The 21,690-nt window shown below is 37.0% G+C and overlaps 1 protein-coding gene across 1 annotated transcript in view; it reads left to right on the top strand.

Annotated features, from left to right (window-relative positions):
- Window positions 1-21,690, top strand: part of THSD7A (thrombospondin type 1 domain containing 7A) — a 442,541-nt gene that overhangs the window by 232,782 nt on the left and 188,069 nt on the right. The gene's annotated exons all lie outside the window — the stretch shown is intronic.

The raw sequence follows: 21,690 nt of genomic DNA, 5'->3' as shown, positions 1-21,690 counted from the left end.
GCAGTATTTCTTTTAGCCTGGGTTTTGTATTGCTGTATTCTTTTAGCTTTTGTTTGTTGGAAAAAATTTTTATTTCTCCTTCTATTTTAAATGATATTCTTGCTGGATAGAGTATTCTAGGTTGCATATTTTTTCCTTTTAACACTTTAAATGTCTCTTGCCATTCCCTCCTGGCCTGTAGTGTTTCTGTAGAGAAATCAGCAGATAATGTTATGGCAGTTCCCTTGTAGGTAACATTCTGCTTTTCTCTTGCTGCCTTTAGGATCCTCTCTTTATCACTAACTTTTGCCATATTTATTATTATGTGTCTTGGTGTGGGTCTATTTGGGTTCAATTTGTTTGGGGCCCTCTGTGCTTCCTGTATCTTAAACTCAATATCCTTTAGATTTGGGAAGTTTCCAGAGATAATTTCTTCAAATATATTTTTGATTCCCTTATCCTATTATGCGTAGATTGGCCCACTTTATATCATCCCATAGGTCTCTTATATTGCTTTCCTGTTTTTTGATTTGGTTTTCTGCCTGCTGACCTGATTGGGTGATTTCCATTATTCTATCTTCCATACCACTGATTCGTTCTTCTGCATTATTCATTCTGGTTTTTACTGCCCTTAGTTCATTTGTATCACTGCAAATGAATTTTCTAGTTTTTCTTGGCTCCTTCTTATATTTTCTAGTTCCTTTCTGAGGGTGTCTGCATTACTGTTCATATCTTCTCTTAATTCCTTCAGTACTTTCACTATTTCTCTTTTGAACTCCAGGTCTGTCAGACTACAGAGATCTGTTTCATTGTTGACTGTTTTAGGTGAGTTCTCCTGTTGGTTTAACTGGGGGTGGTTTCTCAGCTTCTTCATCTTGCTTGTTTTTTTCTTTTTCCTGGTGGAGTTGTACTCTCCATGGCCAGGCAGTGTTTGCCTTGTCACTGCCGTGGAATGTTTCCTGAGGGCTGGTGCTATTGGTCAGTCTTTTTTGAGGCAGTGTGGCTTTTCTGGAGTGTTGGTGGGGCTAACAGTGTTTCTTTGAAGCAAAGGAGGACTTCCTGATGGCAGACAGGACTGGGAGGTCCACACCACGATGGTAGCAGATTTCACTCGGCCGGGCAGAGCTTGCTCTGGTGTTTTTGGGCTGTGGGGCTCTTGCAGGGGGCTGGCTCTTGCTGGGCAGCTGTTCCATGGGAGTGTGGCACCCCCCCAAGGGCTGGAGCAGCTAGCTGGGCCGCTGCTGTAGCTTTTCTGGGCTGCGGGGGTGGGGGGGTGCTCCTGTAGGGAGCTGGCGGTCCTGGGCAGTTGTTACACGGGAGTGCAGCTCCCCCCAAGGGCTGGAGCGGCTAGCTGGGCTGCTGCAAACCCAAGCATCTCTGACTTTGAATAGAGGAAACATGATCTAGTTGTTAGATCAAATGATGGGAGTCAAAATTAATGCACTTGGTGTCATGTTGGCCACTCATTTAAGGAATATTTTTGTATGTCTGTTTTTCTCTTTTCTAATTATATAGGTAGTTTAAAAATCTTGTGAATATTTAGGTTAAAGCAGCTTTCAAAAGAACCCCAATAAGGAAACCTGCTTTTCATTTCTGCATGGCCTTGTATCCTTATTTAACTTTATTTGCCTAAAGATTGCTATAATGGCACTTCTGTTCCATTTCCAGCAGTATGGCAGACTAAAATAGCTGGAAATCATTCTTTACAAAATACCTGGACATGAAGGATGCAACTTTTAAATACTTTTAGGAGCAGAACTGGGGTCTTGATTAGTTTCCCAAAACAAGCTATGAATGCTGAATTGATATTTTCTGTGGTTATCACTGGGTAGGGAGGGTGTGGGAGAAGGATTTATATTATGGGAATCTGGGGGAGTGGAGCCATTATGAGGCATGACATATATGTTCTCAGAGAACTCGTACAAGCAGAAATACTGCATTACTTCATCAACCTTAAGGAGTTACAGCATCAGTGAGTATATAGAGATACTTAACTTACCTATAGAGGAAGATGACAAGAAGTAGATCAGCTTTAGAACAGAGTAAAAACAAACCTTTAAGAAATCCAACTATGGGCCTATAATCCTAGGAGTTTAACTTTCAAATTTATGTTGCTTCTGTAAGTCCAAAGACCACAAAACTGAGAAATTAGTATAAGAAATAATGTCAGGCAGTGGTATTATCAAGGGGCCTAACATAAACAAAGGCAAAAACTCTGAGGAAGGGAATATCTTAACTTAAGCTGCAGGATTTCCCAGATAAATTGCACTGTTCAAAATTGTGAACTACATGAGGAAAAATCATTCATTGGTAGCAGAATTTAAAATGCCTAACAACTGAGTTCCCATTGTGGTGCAGTGCAAACAAATCCAACTAGGAAACATGAGGTTGTAGGTTCGATCCCTGGCCTTACTCAGTGCATTAAGTATCTGGTGTTGCCATGAGCTATGGTGTAGGTGGCAGATGCACCTCTGATCCTGGGTTGTTGTGGCTGTTGTGTAGGCCGGCAGCTCTAGCTCTGATTCAACCCCTAGCCTGGGAACCTCTGTGTACCATGGGTGCTGCCCTAAAAAGCAATAAAATAAAATGCCTAATCAATGGTAAGGTTAGACATGCAAGTTTGGAAATATTAGAAATATATATAAACTATAAAATATATATGCTAAAACTTAATAAAGATGTAAAAGAAAAATCAGAGTTAAATATAGTGAGTCACAATTAAATAGGACCAGATTTTAAAAAGGAAAAAGAAGTTCTAGAAATGAACGATACTTTAACTGGAAGTAAATGCATAGGTTGAGATAAACAGATTGAGATAAATAACTACCTAAGACAAATGTAAACCAAAGACAAATGTAAGCAAATTATTCAGAATTATACACTGAAATTAGAAGTTGAGAATAAAAGCCAGTATAATAGTCATGCAGAATTAAACAAGAAGGTTCAGAGTGAGAGAATCAAGAGAAAAGATGTGAGAATTTTCCTGAACTTTGTAGAATTTATGAAAGTCAAGAATGTAGAGTCAATAAAAACAGTTTCCAAACAGAATAGTAATACATGTACCCTTAGATACAGTGCAGTGAGATCTCAGCTCATCAATGCTAAAGACAATTAAAAAGAATAGAAGGAAAAAAATAAACTGAAAGAATTAAGAAATTAACAATGAAATTCTCAACAACTACAAAAGAGCAAAAATAATAAAAATAATACATTAAAAGTACTGAAAGGAAAATAACTGTCAACTTAGAATTATTTATCTAGCTACCTATCATTGAAAACCATGGGCAAAATTAAGACAAATATGAAAGGGTTAATAACCCTTCCTCAAAGTACTGCTAAATGATGTTTATTTTTTATTTATTTTATTTTATTTTATATTTTTGGCTTTTTTGCTATTTCTTTGGGCAGCTCCTGTGGCATATGGAGGTTCCCAGGCTAGGGGTCCAATCGGAGCTGTACCACTGGCCTACTCCAGAGCCACAGCAATGTGGGATCCAATCCGCATCTGCAACCTACACCACAGCTCACGGCAACGCCGGATCATTAACCCACTAAGCAAGGGCAGGGACCGAACCCGCAACCTCATGGTTCCTAGTCGGATTCGTTAACCACTGCGCCACGACAGGAACTCCTAAATGATGTTTAGAAAGAGGAAAATTGAACCTAGAAAGAGAAGAATTCAAGATGTGCAAAGAATTTAGTAAGCACCTGGATAATCTAAATAAGGATAGATATATATAAAGTAAACATATACTTTATATATACTTATATATAATATATATTTATATACCCTTACACATTAAGTTCTGCCTATTAAAAATTGACAATAATTATTAAAATAAAAATACAGGAGTTCCCGTCGTGGCGCAGTGGTTAACGAACCCGACTAGGAACCATGAGGTTGCAGGTTCGGTCCCTGCCCTTGCTCAGTGGGTTAACGATCCGGCGTTGCCGTGAGCTGTGGTGTAGGTTGCAGACGCGGCTTGGATCCCACATTGCTGTGGCTCTGGCATAGGCTGGTGGCTACAGCTCCGATTTGACCCCTAGCCTGGGAACCTCCATATGCCGCGGGAGCGGCCCAAGAAATAGCAGCAACAACAACAACAACAAAAAGACAAAAGACAAAAAAAATAATAATAAAAAATAAAAAAAATACATGTTATATATGTGTGTAAATACATATGCACATTTTTCTAAAAGAGACTAAATAAAAATCAGTCAATTCAATGAAAGTACTGAAGAGAAAAAAATGATTGTTTTCTTATAGAGATCTAATACCAAAAAGGACTGAAGATCTAGAAATATGACTTTTTAAATGTTAGAGTCAGAGGTTTTTACATAAAATTATTTTGTTTTAATTATCATTGCCTCTATGAGTTCGACCAACTGTATTATAAGTGTTTTGCTGTGATCAAACTAAGAGCGTGGATTACTCAGTCTAAACATTTACCACTTCTGGCCAAATACATGAACACACTATCACACATTGTATTTCCCAGACAGTAATACCATCTTCATATACAAAGTGCAATTTAGAATTTTATTTTATCAGGAAAATAACATGAGGTTGATTTAAATTACATGTGTGTGCGATGTTGAAACCATTCAGAACATTGAATGATTAAATCAATGAAAGGGCATTTGATAGAAAATTTTCTTGGATAATCAAAATGCCCCAAAGTTTCACTCATATTTTTAGAGTGAAGGGTAATCTTCACAAGCCTAAAACTCAAGAAAAATCATCTCACCAACTTGATATTGTCCAGTTAAGTATGAGAAGGATTGCGAACTTTTAAAATTGAAAGAGAAAAAAATCTGAAAATTTATGAATATTTCAAACCTATCATTCTATTTTTTTCCCAGTTTGCTAATGGGAAAGGCGAATGACATTGGCTTGATTACCTAGGCAAAGGTAATGACAAAGAAGTTATTACCTGGAGAAGATAATAAAATTCATTATGTATATTGGTGTCTTTGACAAAGTCCTAGATGGTGTGCTGATAAAATATGTGACTGATATTAACCTAGTAAGGATAAAACATACTGGATAATTTTATGACACAAAGAGATATTAATATGATGGACATACTGAAATTTTTCCAACAATGTAAAGTCTAATGAAATACTTACAACAAATACCTACACTTAAGACCCAAATGTGCAGTCTAAAAGAAAATAATAGTATAATGATGATGATGACAGTGACAGTGTTAATTGCATTTATTAAGGCACTGTGTTAATTATTTGGTTGCTGTGAAGATTAAATGCTTAATGTGGGGAAGGAACAGTTACCATCAAAGGCTTAATATATTTTTACAAAGTATAGTGATTTACAATGTTGTGTTAGTTTCTGGTATACAGCAAAGTGATTCATATATACATATATATACACACATATATATGAATATAAGAATATATGTATATTCTTTTTCAGATTCTTTTCAATTATAGGTTATTATAATATATTAAATGTAGTTCCCTGTGTGATATAGTAGGACCTGTTATTTATCTATTATATATATATAAAAGTGTGTATCTGCTAATCTCAAGCTGCTAATTTATCCCTCCCTTACCACTTTTTCCTTTTATTAACCATAAGTTTGTTTTCTCTGCCTGAGTCTGTTTTGTAAATAAGTTCATTGATAACATTTTTTAAGAATCCACATATAAGTGATATCACATAGTATATGTCCTTTTCTGTCTTACTTCACTTAGTATGATAATCTCTAGGTCCATCCATGTTGCTGCAAATGACATTATTTCATTCTTTTTTATGGCTGAGTAATATTCCATTGTATCATATATACCACATTTTCTTTATCCATTCCTCTGTCAAAGGACATTTAGGTTGCTTCCATATCTTTTTTTTTTTAATGGCCACACCCACAGCATATGAAATTTCATGGGCCAGGGAATAAATCTGGACCACAGCTGAGTCCTGTATAGCAACTGCAGCAACACCAGATCCTTTAACCCACTGTGCCAAGCCGGAGATTGAACCTGTGCCCCCATGGTGACCTAAGTTGCTGCAGTCAGATTCTTAAGCCGCTATGCTACAATGTGAACTCCTCTTGATTACTGTAAATTGCAGAGACCAGCTCAGCAGATTAGGGCTGAAGAATGGATGCTGTGAAACTTAAGGAAAAAGTTAACATAAAACAAGACACAGAGACATTTATCTTAATTAAAGGTGGGAACTGGAGACTCCAGATCTCAGGGATCAAGAGCTGCACCTCAAGAAGCCACATTGCTTTTATTGCGCTCTTTGGGATTACGTCAAGTGAGGAGGGGGATGTAGGCACAGGATATAGTTTTTTTTTAATTATTATTTTAAAAGTTCTTTTATTATTTTAAAAGTGACATAGCTGGTAGATGGTTAAGCTTTTACTCTGACCTTTAGACATTTAACAATCATTAACATTTGAGGAAGCTTGGCGTTAACTATCTATGCATAGCATCTAGAGACTGATCACTGTGCTTCCGCAGATGGCATGCCTATCTGTGGTAACCCAGCGTGCCTAGGTTTGCACCTTGGTTCTCTTTGCTAATGCATCTTCTGCTAATAACCACTCATAAACCACTTGGGGCTTGAAGTTCCTCTTTCTCTTATTCTTAACAGGACATATGCTGTGCAAATGGTGTGCCAATCTGCACAGGTCCAGTGTGCCTAGACCAACGCGTTATGTCCTCATTCAGCTGACCACATGAATAACTTACGCCTTTAGGTCTTTGTTCTTAAGCTTAAGTCATTTACCAGCACTGTGGCTGTTTTTCAAGCAGGAATGTGGGGTAAAGGAAAGCAGGACAAGATGGAGTTTTCAGCAAAGAGGTTAAGAAAATATTGTAGAAAAATGTCTGTGACAGTAAATAGTGCTGCTGTGAACACTGGAGTGCATGTATTGTTTTGAATTAGAGTTTTCTCTAGATATATGCCCAGGAGTGGTATTGCTGTATCATACAGTAGCTCTATTTTTTTGAGGGCCATTCATACTGTTCTCCATAGTGGCTGTACCAATTTACATTCTGACCAATAGTGTAAGAGAGTTCCCTTTTCTCCACACCCTCTCCAGATATTTTGATGATGGCCATTCTGATTGGTATGAGGTATTACTTCATTATAATTTCGATTTGCATTTTTCTAACAATTAACAATTTTGAGCATCTTTCCATGTGATAGAGGCTTAATGTTAAACTCATTCTGTCTGTTCTTCCAAGCATTACTTTTCTGAACATCAGTCACAATCTGATTGATGAGGTGCTCAAATTTTGATAGGTCAATCAGTAGTCCTTCAGTCACTCATTTACTTCATTCATTCAGTAAATACTTATTGAGTAACTGTTAGGTTGCACAACTTATTTAGATATTAAAGGCAGAATGTTTAGAAAAACAGACTTGGGAGTTCCTGTCGTGGCTCAGTGGTAACAAACCTGACTAGTATCCATTAGGATTCAGGCTTCATCCCTGGCCTCACTCAGTGGGTTAAGAGTCTGGCATTGCTGTGAGCTGTGGTGTAGGTCACAGACGTGGCTTGGATACCGCATTGCTGTGGCTGTACTGTAGGCCAGCAGCTGTAGCTCTGATTTGACCCCCAGTCTGGGAACTTCTATATGCCACAGGTGCAACCCTAAAAAAAAAAAAAAAAGAAAAATTTAAAAAGCAGACTTGATCCCTGTCCTACTACAAGCTGCTTCTAGTAGCCTTGTATTTACAACCTTGTTTACTCGAGGTTCAGAACCGCCACTTCACAAGGCTATTATGGAGCAACTTCTAAGATAGGCCACTTTGGGGCTCTTCAGTTAAAGTCTGAAAATATATTACTGTCATGCTCTAGTCTTAAAAAGAACCTTTATGCTTATTTGTTAGGTACATTATTTTTTTTAAAGCGCATATTTTCAAACTGTGTGCTTAAAAGTTTAAGAATCACCTGTGTGCTTTAAGAAAATGCAAAAATCCCTGATATTACCCACTGGGATCGTGATTCTATAGGTCTGAAATGGGTGCAGGAACCTCTGTCTTTTTTATAAGCCCTGTAGTAATTATAATCAGGAGGTGCTTTTACTATAATGCTCATGACAGGTCTTTAAAAAGGCTCTTTCCAAAGTTTTGGGAGAGACTGCGATGGAGGCAGGGAGATCTGAGAGTTTTTTTAGGACCGAAACTTATGTAATTTATACATTAAAAAAAGAGTAAAATTCCAAATACAAAATCACTAAGCTCTCTCTCAGAATTTCAGAAGACTCCAGTGCTAATGAAGAAATCATGGTTTTCTTAATAAATCTGTCCCAAATTCTAACACAGATTTTTGGCCTCTATTAGAGCCAAAGAGAATCGGTACATTAAGATAAGAAACAGAAATACAGACATTCATGTCCTGAATAGAGGTTTCCCAGAGTTTTCAAGGCAAGACTAGGGCCAATGGTGTGACTAGGGAGAGTCACTCTGTATTTTCAGAAGTGAAGCAGACCTTTCAGTTCTAATGTCAGTCTTGGAGTTCCCATTATGGCTCAGCAGAGGCAAATCTGACTATCATCCATGAGTATGCAGGTTAGATCCCTGGCCTAGCTCAGTGGATTAAGGATCTGGCATTGCCATGAGCTGTGGTGTAGATTACAGACACAGCTCGGATCTGGCATTGCTGTGGCTGTGGCATAGGCAGGTGGCTACAGCTCCAATTTGACCCCTAGCCTGGGAACTTCCATATGCCACAGGTGCAGCCCTAAAAAGACAGAAAAAAACCCAAAACTAATACCAGTTTTATTTACATTCATTGAGCCCTGTTTTAGTTCCCTGAGCTGCCAATCTTTAGAAAACCACTATAGCTTGCTAGTAGCTAAGCTAGGAAATTGGAGAGGAAGAACACCTAACAGTGAGATATTGTTTCATCGTACTTCATACCTGTAACCCAAGATGGAGAGAAGCCACAGCCACTAGTAAAGGACCTTCCATTAATGAAAGAAAAATGCTGGATAAAATGTCACATAACCGACACGATCAAGTGACTGTACTATGTGTGCTTTGGGTAACCCTTAAGCACTTATTTCATCGAGTCAGTTGTAGATGAATGATAGCACCAGAAGGAATCTTGAAACTAGCACTCAGGGATGCACACTGGCAAATGAATAGTATTTTTTCAGAGGCACACTCCTGCTATCTAAGAATGTAAAAGAAATGGTTTGTGGCTGGCTGTTCCCTGCCTTGCTGATGATTGCTCAATAGGGAGTAGCTACTCTCATCAGTGTTAACAGAGGAGTACAAACTACACTGTGGAACTCATTAATATTTATTTCTTCTAAAAGCAATGGGCAATAAAAAGGGAAATAAACCAAGGAGAATAGCAATGGGAAAAGGAAGCCATGACAACAGATTCATCTTGGAAAGGTCTCACCATTTATTGCACACAAAAACACACTTGAAATACAAGGATCCATGTTATCAGTCTGGAATCCACTAAAAATGCCTCTTCTTGGGTGAACTAATTTATGAAAAAAAATTGTGTTAAATACAATTTAAGAATTTAAAGGAGTCATCCATATTCTTATAATTATATGATTTTGGTGCATTGCTTTACAATTTCATGTTTTCAGTATTCAGCAAAGCTATGGGTTCTCAGTGTGACAGTCTGTGCTGTCTCTGTCTATCTGCCTCTAGACAAGAACTTTCTCTAAGCTAGGATCACACGTCTGTGGCACCAGAGACCAGTGACGTTTCTGTTCCTTTTCTCTTGCCACTCCTCTCTTATCTGGCTTGAAATGCCTTCAGCCATTGTCACAACTATCCAGATGTCTCATATTTCAAATGATCATTTTTACACTGTTTAGATTTCATTGCTCTTTCTTTGTCCAAAGTCTATGCCCTTCTTATACCATATTAAACAAGTTACCATTTGATTACGTAGAATTCTATTCTTTTACAATTGCTTCATGAATCTTGTGCCAAGTCCCCAAGATTTTAAGCTTCTGAGGATGGAATAACATTTTTTTCCCTCCTAAATTTTAATTTATCCATCATTCTTACCAGAGGTCTAGATGATTTGCTAATTGTATCATTTTAAAATGTCTTTAAGAAAAAAAAAAAAAAGCCCTTTAGTGAGAGAATGGTGGCTTCCTAGATATCTCATGTATAGTGTTTCATTTTGGATTAAGCTAAATGTCTCACTAACTTCATTCTTTTCTTCCTTTGTTTTCCTTTCCTCTGCAAAGGCTTAATGAGATAACATATGTAAAACACATCCTAGCATGAGGCCTTGCACTTATTATATATCGAATAAATATTAACTGCCTTTGTTTATGTGTTTACTTTTCTGGTGAAATTGAGAAAAAGGAAGGAACTTTTTGAAATAATAGTTTTACTCCAAGCCTTTTGCGTGTAGTAAAGGCATAATTGCATACTGGCCTTGCTAGTTGAGAAGCATAATGGAGGATGTATAATTCATGGAGTCTCTTTTCAGTTTGTCCCTAAATCCTTCCATGTACTTACATTATATATGAAATAGCTCCTTTCTTGGAAAAAGTAGGCTTGCTTTGTATTATTTCAGAGTGGAAAGAAATAGAACTAATTTCACTTCTATATTTATGGGAGACAGAATAATTACAGCTTCCCTTACTTTGTGATGCTGAATCCTTGAGAATTTTAAGCAGCACTCTCTTGCCAAAGGACTCTGAAGGAGATGCTTGCAATAACCATGGGATTGTGTGGTTGCTCTAAAAGAAAACTTTCACCATTGCTCAGCCTATGCAACACTGGTCCATCTGCCTCTTGTATTACATAGGATTCCTGGGCATCTAAAACCATATTGGTTAGGCAGCAATATGCCTGGGAGACCTTAACATTTTTTAATTTTTTAATTAAATGTTTAATAAAACATTTTTTATCCTTCAAAACAATATTATATAGATGCAAAACAATTTGAGACAATGTTTTACACGTTCTCAGCTAGATTTGGTTCGAAAGCCTTGGTTCAATTAAGTTCCTACCCCATTAGGAATTTCCAGAAGTACTTTGAAAGTGAAAAGTCATATTTTTCACTAAGAAAGCTCTTCATGCATTTTTCATTGTCTTTCAAAAATTCATAGCAAAGGGAGTAAGCAAAGAAACTCACATGTCATGATACATAGTATTTTTCCATTAATATATAATTAACTGGAAATTAGAGAATAGTTTTCACAGACATACTGAGACTAGTGACTGATGACATATTCAAGCCAGTTTTTAATTCCAGGTTTAAACTCTATCCAGTCATACTCCCCTGCCCTGTGAATTTGCTTCAGAATAAATAACTGTGTATAGTAGGTATCTACAACTTCATCAAAATCATCAGAAGTAGTTGTATAACATTAAATTATCTGATTATGTTTCTGTTGCAAAAATAAACAAATTTCATGGACATCTGCCTTTTTGAAAGAAAACTAAGGTTAATTTAATTCCTTTCTAGGACTCAACACATTTAAGAGATTTAATTCCTGAGTTGGTTCTATAAGGTCAATATGAAGTCTTGTCCATGGGCATTTGAGCCAGTATTGTATTGAATCATATGAAACTGCTAGTTTTGTAGATCAAGAGCTATTGATTAGTGACAGTTTATATGTGTCAACTGAGAAGGTATCTGTATTCTGTTGTGTCATGTCACCAGGCATGAACTAATCTTTGCCCAAGACTTTTCACTGTCAGAATCAAGCCTGCAGCTATTGGATGTGAATTGTAGTCATTGTTACCATGTGAACAGTATACATTTGTGCTACGTGCAGTGTGCTGTAGAGAGGGTAATGATTGTCTCCTGTAAAAATATGTAGATTTCCACATAGTAGATATAATTTATGGGAAGATAACTTATATTGATGAGTTGAGAGTGACTTGAATTTATCAGGCAGCTTTTATTCTATGCAGTTAGAAAAGAAATCTGCATTCAGTTATGTGATTTTTAATACTTTCCTGTGTCCCACTTTGTTTTATATAATACAAAATAAGACATAAAGTGATTTTAAGAATAAATGGAAGAGGAATGTGAGCAAAGGAAGAAAGAGAATACCAAACCAATGATGAATGTAATAAAGATAGTGTACAAAATGTGAGTTATAAGATCCTGTGAATTTCTTGAAGCAGGTCTGTATGTTTTGTCTCTAATCTTATAACAGCCAATGCAAAGAGGAATACAATCTTAATTATGAAATTCACAGCATCCTTTAGACAATAGAAACCAATTGTAAAGGAAAAGCCCAATTTCTGGTTTTAGGGTCAGAAAGAAAATTGGGCAGTAGGCCTTCATAAGGAGGACACTGTAGCTATAGTACATTACAACCTCATTAACATCTTTAATGTGAAGACCACCATGAATGTTATAAGAAGGCTTTTTCTTTAAGCAGTTTTCCTCAGTGTAGGCCACTAGCATAAATATGAAAGTGTAACTCAGGAAAGGCAAATCAGCAAGGATTAATGTGATATGGTACAGATTTATAGGTCTCTGCTAAGCAGGATAACTCAGGGATAGAGTTCAGAATAAATGGATGCACAACTATTCCCTAGGGCAATGCTCCTCGGAGCTTCGATAGATATTGAGAGGCAGAGAGCTTCCTTACATCCCCTGACACGAGGATCTGGCGTATTGTTATTTCAGTTTCTATTAGTTGCACTTAAATGCAGAGACACATTTCCTAGCCATCATCTAGGTGAGAATAGGATTAGCATCCTTAAGAGAAAATCGAAAGGCTTTTGGCAAAGACAGAAACTTGAATAAAATATGACTCCACTTTGAATTAGATGTAGGACAAAGAAAAAGTTTAGACATAGATAGAGGAATGTCTACTTCTATTCCCATGCATCACCCATAGCAAAAATCTGACACAGATGCAAGGGAAACACAGCTTTAACCTTAATGCCATCTATTAGAAGAAACACTTTAACTTTCTGGCATCTTTTTCAAAATGATTCGTGAGTATAAATCTATAGAACTAAATAAGTTAACTTGAAGTAATAATAATAAGGGGGAGAAGGATTGAGAAGACAATAGATGCTTACTATATGTGAGACGCTGTTCTGTTTTATGTTTAGTGCCTAATTAGACCTTCATCACAAGCCTATGAAGTAAGTACTATTATTATATAATATTGAGGTACAAAGAAATAATTTTACCAAGGTGTTTAGCTAGTAAATATCCTAATCAGGATTGTGAATCAAAAAGTCTGCTTCACAAATCTGTGCTCTTAATCACTATGCCATGGAGTTAGGGTTATTATTTTAAGCCAATTTGATGTTACCTCCCCTCAAAGTGATAATTGTTTTAAATATGTACCTTTCTTTCATACACCTAATTAGGTCTCAGAGCCAATGATTTATTATTGTTAGTTATTCCTATTTAATGATGGTAAAACTATACATATACTATAATGTCCATGTTTCTATTTACTATGTAAGGAAGTTATTCATTCTTTCGTTAATCAACCAGTATTTACTGAGTGCCTTCTATGTCTAGGCAATGTTATAAATGCTGAAACTAGAGAAGTAAACAGCACAGACAAGATTCTTCCTGTCACAGAATTTATATTTTGATGGGAAGAGACTATAAGCAAAGAGATAGAAAAGCATCAGTTTGCAGTAAGTATTATGTGGAGGATCAAAATAGGGTGATGTGAGAAAAAGGTTGAGCAGTGATACTTTTTGGATCTCTGGGGTATTCTTTGACTTCCCAAATTTATATAACTAGCCCAAAATTCTCCCATGCGGAACAAAACCATATATTGTTCTTTCTATTTGACATCTAATCATAACATTGAAGAATGTTTCTCTTCCCTCTGCATTCTCTGGTAATGGTAGAAATAAATAAGAGTTTTAAAACAACATCAGAGTAGAATATTCCTGAATAGTACCAGCTCCATGATCTGTTTAATACATGTGTTAAAATAAATCCCTTAAATCTACATAAGGGGAAAAAAAAATCACAGAATAGGCAACACATAATAATTGTTTAGTAAATATTTAGTGAGTAAATGAATAAATGGACTTAGTAATAGCCCCCAAGGTTTGATACATATGATTTCCAACTAATCATTACTTTGGCAAAATTTCTTCTTCTGATAGCCAGAGAGGTGAAAGTTCTAAGGCATACATACTTAGAAACATATCACAGAACTTGGTAAGTAAATAATTTACATCATTAAAAAAGAAAATAAATTGTTACGCTTCTGCTTCTGGCTGTGCTTGAGTAACTGGAACCCTCTCAATATGAGTAACTATAAATTTGGACAAAAATTACAAAGCATCTGTCTTTAGGCATTAAACAGCAAAGCAACAGAAGACTGTGACCACAGTCATGAGGTGATCAGTCCCCTCAGTCTTCTACTGGAGGCTCTTTCCTAACATAGAATAGGAAAATGAAGGCAAGCATAGCACCAAGATTTGCTGAACTAAGGAGTCAGAAATCTGAGTTCAGGATGCTGAAATGACTGGAAATTTCAGGGCAGAGTACAGCAAAAGGGAACCTGCATTTGAGGGAGTGCTGTGGAGTCCAGGAATCTATAGGGGAAATACACCATGGAGCCTTGGCTCAGAGCTGGGCTGCACACATGCAGACTAAGACTCTGAAGCCCAGCAGAGATCCTGTGCTGCAAGGCTGAGTGCTGAGGGTCATAAATAGGCAGTGCAGTGCTGGGAGCTGTCAAAGTTCCAGCCCTGCAAGGAGGAGAATACTCGCTGAGCACCCTGGGCCTCAGGGCTTGGGAGTAAGGACCATACTCTCATAGACAAGTTCAAATCTGAACCAGGCAAGTGCTAATCCAAATGAAACCAAACCTCAAGAAGTCAAAAGGAACTGCCAGTGATTTAACTTTTGAACAGAAAAAAAATTCATAAAGGAAGATGACATAACCCAGACTCTACAACATATCATTCACAAAGCCTAGAAAGTACAATAAAAAGTTGCTCCAGATATAAGTGATATCATGTGGTATTTGTCTTTCTCTTTCTGACTTACTTCACTCAGAATGAGAGTCTCTAGTTCCATCCATGTTGCTGCAAATGGCATGCTGCCTGTAGAAAAAAAAAAATTGCATTGGGGAAATAACTATTAAAAAAATAATACTAACAAAAAAAATTGCTCCATATGTAAAATTAAAGAGATCTGTTATCAAGAAAAAAGCACTTAGTAGAAATATACTTGGAAAGGACTCAGATATAACCATTAGCAGATAAGGACTTTAAAAACCATTATTATACATATATTCAAAGTCTTGAAGGAAAAGATTGTCTTGGGCAGTGAACAGATGGGAGTATAAAGAGAAACAGATGTAAAAATATGGAAATTCAAAAATGTAACAAATCTGCAATAAATTCATTAAGTGTGCTTAATTCTTGGTGATAGCAAAAGAAAGGTTAAGTGATCCTTAAGATAGATCAATAAAAATTATTGGATCTTTGTAGAAGAAAGGGTTATTGATCTTCAAGACAGATCAATAGAAAATGATCAGATGTGAAGAAAAGAGAGAAAGAGGGAAATAAGTGAAAGGAGACTCAGTGGTAAAATAACATCAAGTATCTACATATTAATGATACTATAGGGAAGAGAGTGATCTGACAAAAAAAGATATTTGAAGAAATAAAGGCCAAAACTTTCTCAAATTTGTTGAAAGAGAAATAAACTTTCATAGCTAGTAAGCTCAGCAAACCCCAAGTAGGATAAATATAAAGACAAGAGGAAAAATACATTATAACACAAATTTCTAAACACTAAAGATAAAGAGAAGATTCTCAAAGCCACCCAGAAGAAAAAGCACACCATATAACATGTGAATAAAGATAACAAATGAGACTGGAAATCCATTGGAGACAGTCAAGGTCAGAAAACAATGAAACAATGTCTTTGCTGGAAAAAGTTGTCAGGTTTCTATATCCAGTGAAAATGCCCTTCAGGACTGACCATGACAAACTGACACCTTCAGAGAAATGAAAGCTGAGAGAACTAATTCCTTGGCAGTTAAGAGTGTAGATTGTGGAGATAGAAGGCCTGAGCCACATGATCTTGGACAGCTTATATAACTTCTTTGTGAACCCGTTTCCTTCTCTAGAAAAAGGGATAATAAAATCTGTGAAAATTTTAAATGAGAGAATCCACCTACTGCATTTAGAACTGTGCCAGGCGTATACTAAGGTCTCAATAAATCTGATCTAAAAATATAAAGTGGGACCCATGATTTAGCATAAATTTTCCTTCAAATGTAGGTGTGCAACTCAGCAGCAGGGCTATGAAGGGAAAAAAACATTCCCGCACATAGCTTAGACCATGGGAATTGAGTAAGGGCCTTCAGGCCCCAGTTCTCCCTTTCCCCCAGAATAACATCCTCATTTCCTTTTGGGTGAGAAATAAAGAATCTGTGAAGCCTTCATCATTTCCTTAGTCCCAGTGAGCTATATCTGATGGAACCAGAATCCATAATCTTGAGGAAAGATCAGCTTTCCTTCTCATATTTGTGGTTTCTCAGATCTGTTTGGTGCCAGCTGGTCTCATATGAGTCTTTACAAATGAGTGTGGCCTTCCAACTTAAATCCAGCTGAGCCCATTAGGAAACTCCTCTGACCTGAGGGAGGAGCTGAGAAATTCCACAGCCAAGAGGGTTCTTTGATGAGTTCATCAAGACTGGAGACAGCAATTGTCTTGACATAAGAACACAAGAACCAAGCAAAATACATATGCGATCAGGTCCCTTGTTTTGTATCTACCTCTAAATATCCTCTGAGAGTTTTTTTCAATTTGTAAGCCACCTGGTCCTTCATCAGGGTGAAGCCAGAAGCTTAAAGCCCTCTCTGTGCCCCATGCCTACAGTCCCTCCTTGCTTGGGTTGTAATGCTGACATTTTCTTTATTCTCCACATTTAGCAATTGTTTGTGTCAGGCATAATGGATTTAAAAACATGTAGTTCTCTTCATGTAAACTTTGAACGATGTGTAATATTAAAAAAAAAAAGACCATTCTGTTTTTTAAATGATACTTGAAAACACTCAAAGATGTTTGGGGTTAATTAGAAGGTCAAGAGAGTAAAGGAAAAGACCCTACTCCATATATTGCTGCATGTTCTCTCATTTTTGCTTCCAGAGGAAAAAAAATCTAAAATATATGATAACAGGGAGTTTAAAAACAATAATAGGAGAGATTAGGAGTGGAGTTTTTAGATTGAAAAAAAGAAAAAGAGATTTTGCAAAAAGGTAATAAGGTATTACTATGACACTTAAAGTATCATTAAAATAAAAAATCAAAGTGAAAGAGAAAATAAAATAGGTAAGATTTTGACTGATTACAATAGGCTGGAAGTCCACAAAAACATAAATGAGAAAGAAGTAAAGCTGAGATTAAAAAGTTAAAATCTGTGGGATAAAATGTAAGAGAGCCTCATTAATAATTAATAAAAATTTAGTTCAAAATTGATTGAAAATTTGAACATAAGCCCTGACACCATTAAATGCCTAGAAGAACACATAAGGGATAAGCTCCTTGACATTGGCCTCAGCAGTGATTTTGAGATTTGACACTGAAAACAAAGACAACAAAAGTAAAAATATGCAGTGATGTAGTGAGACTGCATCAAACTGCCCAGCAAAGGAAACCAACAGCAAAATGAAACAGCATCTTATGGAATAAGAGAAAATATTTGTAAACCACATATGTGATAAGGGGTTAATATCCAAAATATGCAAGCCTGTATGCTCTAGGGAGCTCCCACAATTTTATTCCTTTTCTCTAAGATGCAGTTTTATCTGTGCATAAAAGTGAGTCGAGGAGATCACCAATACCAAATCTCTAGCAGGATTTCCTAGTGAGGTTTGAGATCCACAATGGCAGATGTTTTCATATATCCAGTATCTTCCAAGCAGTTTTATTTAAAAGAATACAATGTAAATTGGGGAAAATTATTCAAACTCAGTTTACATGCTATCATAAATTAAAATGTGGATTTAGGCTTAGAAAAATGTCCAGGAAAAAATACATCACCAATAGAAAAAAAATACACCACGGAAGGAATAATTCTTAATTTTTCTTATGGCTGAAGATAATAGCAAGCAGTTCTTTACCAGGGTATACATATCTGTTTTAGAATATGAGTGACATTTTCTAAAAGGTAAGCATTTTGTGCCACAGCAAAATGGTATCCTGTGGTTAACTTCAGCTCCAGTCCTGCATACCTGTGTTTCTCAAAGGGCAGTCTGGGCCTTCCTTGTATCAAAATCAGCTTAAGTGCTTGTCAAAAATCCATATTGCTAAGTTATTTCTAGGTTTTGATCCAAATATAGTGAATCCAAATTTCTGGTCATGATACCCAGGAGTCTGTTTCTTTAAAACAACCCATTTCCTCACTCCCACCCCCCGGTAATTGTGGCAGGCACTGAAAATTGAAAAGTCACTGTTGTAGGGTTAAGCGTGGATCCTGAACATGATGATTCTGCTCCCCAGACACCAAAACTAGTAATGTTGCACTTTCCAAAAAGCCCTAATGCTACACGATGACATTTTCCAACAAGTGATGTTGTGACTCAGCCACCTTTTACCTTTCTTTCCTTTTATTTTTTTTTAGAAACACTTAACTAGAATTTAAATAATGCCATAAACTTTAGCAATGTTGTTTTTCAAGGAGTCTTAACATGGATTTCATGTGTCTTACCATGAATGAGCTGAACATTAGCAGCCCTCATGTTATAGCCTAATAAAGGGGGAAACTAGACATCTCAGAAATTGTATTTTTTAAATGTCAAATTCAGCAGTTTGGTCCAGACCTGTCATTTCCACTGGCAGCTGCAGGAATGGGTAGATTAATTGGAGGAGGAGCATAACAGAGCCAGAATAGAAGTGCAGGGAGGAGGAACTGGGGGGAATCCTGTCAATTGGAATGTTGTGTGGAGCGAGGGGTCTTGATCTCCTCAAAGGCAATGTGAGAAAATAGTTGGAAGGGTCAAGAACCAGGAGAAAGGATATACCAACAACCAAAAGCTAGATATTAGTTGTTTGGACCAAAATCTTTGGATTCATCTTAATTTCTCTCTTTCATTTCCACAGTCAGTTCCTTAGGAACTTTTTCCATCTCTACCTTCAATATTTATCTGACCAGCTCATCTCCACTACCACCCCTGGTCTGAAACACTATCTTTTGCCTCTATTATTGTAATAGCCTCCTGACAGGTGTCCCCATGTCCCTTGTCCACCTCACAACCCATTCTCCACACAGCAGCAGAGCAGTCTTTTAAAATCATAGGTCAGGCTGTGTCACCTCTCTGCTCAAAGCCTTGCGTTTGTGCTACAGTTTACTCCACATAAAGCCCATCATCATGTTCTACTCTTGTCCCCCTTCCGCATTTCCCTCACCTCTGCCTCCTGCTCCTTTCTCTTCCATCACTTGAGACTGCTTTGCAGTTCTTGGAACACACCCTCTGCTTAGAATGTTCTTCCCTTAGACATGTGCTGGGATAACTCTATCCCTCCTTCCAGCCTTGTCTCAAATGTCTCTTTCTCAAAGAGGCTAAATGTGCTCACCCTACCTAAAATTGCCCACCCTTCCCCCGCATACTCCCAGACCCCTTCCTCTGCTCTTTTTTTTTCTTTTTTTCACAGCCCTTTTTGCCTTATACTGTACTATACCAGTTAATAAGTTATTAAGCCTCCTGTTACTTTTAGGCTTCCCCACTTCTTTAGTGAGAAACCCTGCTGCAAAAAAGCTGGCACCTTTATCTGTTTTGTTCTCTACTAAATCTTGAGCACCTCTCTGTATCAGCCTGGTACATAATAGGTACTCAGTAAACATTTGTTTATTGAAGTACTTAAATAAATATTCACAAATATTGATCCTGACAAAGCATTAGGGGGGAAATTTAAGAATAATTACAAAGGATTAAGTAGAGAAAATTAACTTGAATCTGAGGTATATAAAGATAACTAGGTAGGCCAGAAAATTTGAGTCGGCCTGGAACAAGAAACTTCTCATGAGTGTATTTGTAGGTACTAAGTAGTTCTGAAGTTACAGTTCAAGACTACCCAGAAATCATGCTTTTGGCTTTTGTCTCAAAGTTCCAGTTGTATTTTATTTTTTAACATGAAGACAGTAGAAGGAAAAGCCATAAGATGTCTCTGAGCCTTTTGGCAAGTTCATCTCTGTCTATTCAGTGATCAGGAAATGGGATTCTGCACTTTGAATTCTCTAAGTAAAAATTTTGAAGAAAGAATGGAAAGTGTCAGGAAAAACTGAAAATGTCATACTGGAAATACTTCCTCTGCTTGCTTTTAAATGAAGTGTGTTCAGAGAGTAATAGTGGCAGTAACCTCCTATGGAAGAACTTGAGTAAGTGCAAGTATAGCAAAAGAAAATTTTCCCCTTTGCACAGTGGGTTAAGAATCTGAGTACACCAGCTCAAGTGGCTGCAGAGGCATGGGTTCAATCTCCAGCCCTGCACAGTAGGTTAAAGGATCTGCTGTTGCTACAGCTATGGCTCAGATTCAATTCCTGGTCTGGGAATTTCCATATGCAGCAGGTACAACTGAAAATGGAGGAAAAAAACTCAATTAAAAGTTGATAAAATTTGCCAGTGAATATGGTCATATACTGGACTGTGGTTAAGTCATTATCATTGTTTGTGATAATCAAGCCTGGCATTATGGCCTGAATTGTGTGTCGTCCCTGCCCCCCCACCCAAATTTATTTGTTAAAGCCCTAACCCCTAATGTGACTTTTTAAGATATTGGGTCTTTAAAGAAGTAATGAAGGTTAATTGAGATTGAAAAGATGGGGCCCTAACCTAGTAGGATTAGTGTCTTACAAGAAGAGGAAGTCTCCTGTGATGAGCGGACACACAGAGAGATTGTGTGAGGACATCAAGAAAGCAGCAGCAGGGAGGCCTCACAGAAACCAACTCTGCCAGCTCCTTGATCTTGGACTTCCAGTCTCCACAACTGTGAGCAAATACACTTCTGTTGTTCAAGCCACCAAGTCTGTGCTATCTTGTGATGGTAGCCTGAGCAGACTGATAACATTTGGTCATCAGGATAATGACAGTTGGAGGAGCTCAGCAAGTGCACAGAGCTGATTTTAGGCCTTATTTGATTAGTCTGCTTTTTTAATAACTTTTCAAAACAAAAGTGCCATTTATTTGAAATAGTAATGGCTGAGGTTCTTTGTCATTATATTGTGGATAACATTTAGGCTCCAAACTGCTTATTTTAATTTACAACATTTATTAATGTTATTTTCCAAGTAAGGGGCATTGTAAATGGGAAATTTGAATCAGTAAGTTTGAACATGTTGTTAGAAGATGTAAATGAGAATTTCACATAGCTTATTCTACATGTCCTATTTTTTTTTTTAAAAAAGGTAAAAAATAAAAACCCCTCCATATTTGCAGTGTTATAACAGATGGCCCATCCCTATAGTAGGAAAACTGATGTCCTCATCAAGCTGTTGATACAGTTTGTGAAATTTAAATCCTAACATGATTGACATTACTATGAAGATATTTTGAACAGTCCCATGTATTTTTAAACGTTCTTTTTTTTTGTAGAAGTCAGGGTCACTGAGAGAAATTACATGACATATGTTTGTCCCTGAAAATACTTAAAAGGATAGCACTGTTTCATTTGAGTCAAGATGGGAGGATAGCTCTTTTCTAGGCAATATGGCATTGCGATTTTAGGCATATAGGCCTCTCTTTACTCCCTGCAGTGATCAGTGGAACATGCAAAAAGAGAAAAA

The sequence above is a fragment of the Phacochoerus africanus genome, chromosome 11 (assembly GCF_016906955.1).
Source record: "Phacochoerus africanus isolate WHEZ1 chromosome 11, ROS_Pafr_v1, whole genome shotgun sequence".
Lineage (NCBI taxonomy): Eukaryota > Metazoa > Chordata > Mammalia > Artiodactyla > Suidae > Phacochoerus > Phacochoerus africanus.
Note: the sequence above shows the minus strand (reverse complement) of the source record. Positions and strands in the feature narration are given on the sequence as shown.